The 2,287-nt window shown below is 38.1% G+C and overlaps 1 protein-coding gene across 2 annotated transcripts in view; it reads right to left on the reverse strand.

Annotated features, from left to right (window-relative positions):
• Positions 1–2,287, reverse strand: part of LOC109711043 — a 12,741-nt gene that overhangs the window by 2,951 nt on the left and 7,503 nt on the right. The gene's annotated exons all lie outside the window — the stretch shown is intronic.

Consider the following 2,287-nt stretch of genomic DNA (forward strand, 5'->3'; position numbering starts at 1 on the left):
TTTTCTTTCTCTCTTTTTTTTTTTTTTTTTTTTTCGTTGACTGTCGGAGAGAATGTAAAAATAAACTCCTTTTTTTTGTTTCGTTCTTTCTATTTTTTTCTCTTTTTTTTTTTTTTTTGCTGATCCTTTTTCTTTGTTCTTTCTTTCTTTTCTTTTCTTTCTTTGAGTGATTTTTTTTTTCTTCTTTTTCGTTTGTTTTTTGTTTGATTAGCGACAGAGAGAGAGAGACGCCGGAAAAAGCCCAAACTTCTTTCTCTCCTCTGATCTTGCATCTTACTTGTACAGAAACAGAGAAGAGAAGCAGCATTGCATCTCTCTCTTTTCCTTCTCTTTTTTTCTTATTTTGTTTTCTTTTTTTTTATTTTGTTTATTCATCCTTTGTTTATATCGAAGGTTGATCACGCCGAGCCGTATTATCGAAGCTCGACGAAGGTGACGAATCGAAATAGAACTTGTCCATTTTATTATTTTATTTTAACAGCGTTTGTAAGTTGCGATTTATGGCGTGTCGAGCTATGCGAAAATGGCCGCTCGATTAATCTTTTCGACCATGTCGGAGCTATCCGAGATGCACCGCACGGGGTTTACGTGTTTAACTATGTCGGAGCTATCACGAAGATGGCCGCACAGTTTTCGTAACAGAATCAAACTGATGCTCGATCACCCATATTTGACAATGTCGAGCCTTATCACGAAGATGCGCACGAGTTTACGTAATGAAACATCCGATTCGACTCGATATTTTGACCATGTCAAGCCTATCACGAAGCATGCGGCACGGTCTGAGATTAGCGATGCATACGATCGGAAGCTACGATTTAATGTCAACTTTGATCGCGTTCGAAACTATCACGAGATGATCCGGGGTATGATCAAATTGACAAAAAAAACAGTACGGTTTAGAGATTTAGCGCATGCATACAGCGCGACGAAAGCTGCGATTTAATTCAAATATCCGATCGCGCTTCCGAACCTACTCACGAAGCATGTCGGAGTTGATCAAATTGACGAAAAACAAACGCACTTAGGGCTAGCGTATAATGCATGTCTGCCTATTGTCGTAGAAGTCAGTCGTGAGATGTATTGTTCCCGTTGTCGCCAAATAAGAACGGAATTCCCTTTTTTTCTGTTAGTACGCGACAAAGGATGGGGTAGCACATGCACCCACTCCTCTGTCAGCCAGCCAAAAAAGGGCGTACCTCCGCTTTGTTGCCTATTACGCGAAGAGAGAGAGAAGAGAAGCAGAGAAAGAAACTTTTTTTTTTTTTCACCTTTTTTTCTTTTTTTTATTTCTTCATATGCTTTCTTCTTTTTTGTTTTCGTTCTCCCCCTCCGGATCCCTCTTCTTTTTTTTTTTGGTGCGAGCTTTATAATAAGCCTTTCAATGAGCCTTTACTATTTTCGGTAAGTTATTCAAAAATATTCAAAAAGGAATGGATAACTTTCATACAAGGCATGGATTTTTTTTTCACCTTTTTTTTTCGATTTTTCTTTCCTTTCTTTTTTTTTCAAAAGGTCGGATAGTGGAGATATATATATTTTTTTAATCTTAATCTTTCCTCTCTTTTGATTTCTTATTATTATTATTTTTTTTTTCTACTCAAAAACATATTAAGGAAATCGGTTCGGTTTGGTTCGGATCCGGTTCAGTTCAGTTTGGTTCGGACGGGATCCAGTTCGGTTCGGATCCGGTTCGATTCGGTTCGGATCCGGTTCAGTTCGGTTCGGATCGGACGAGATCCAGTTCGGTTCAGTTTGGTTCGGATCGGACGGGATCCGATTCGGTTCGGATCCGGTTCGGTTTAAGTCGAATCCCTTATGGTTGTGGTTCGAATCGGCTCCACTTCGATTCGAGTCGAATGCTTCCTTTTTTTTTTCGTTCGGAATGGATCCAAATTTGCATGTGGACTGGGATGAGCTTTAGGCTTTATATGTTATAGGCCTTGGATCCGAATCTGTACGATCTGAGCTTTGGGCCCGAATCTGTATGTGGGCTTTGCATGTGGGTGTTTTATTTATTTATTTATTTTTTTATTTTTTGACTGCTTATAGAATAACCTGAATCCAACTCCTTAAAAATTTTTTTTTTTTTTTTTTTTTTTGACTTTCAGGAGAGAGAGAGAGAATGACCCGACTCTCTCTCTCTCTTTTTCTCTGTGTGCACACAAAACCGAGGGGGGGAGAGAGGAAATAATTCTCTTCTTTTTTTTGTATATTTTTCTTTCTTTTCTTTCTTCTTCTTTTTTTTTTTTTATTCTTTTATTCATTCCTTTTTTTTTGCTCTCTT

Source organism: Ananas comosus, linkage group 5 (genome assembly GCF_001540865.1).
Source record: "Ananas comosus cultivar F153 linkage group 5, ASM154086v1, whole genome shotgun sequence".
NCBI lineage: Eukaryota > Viridiplantae > Streptophyta > Magnoliopsida > Poales > Bromeliaceae > Ananas > Ananas comosus.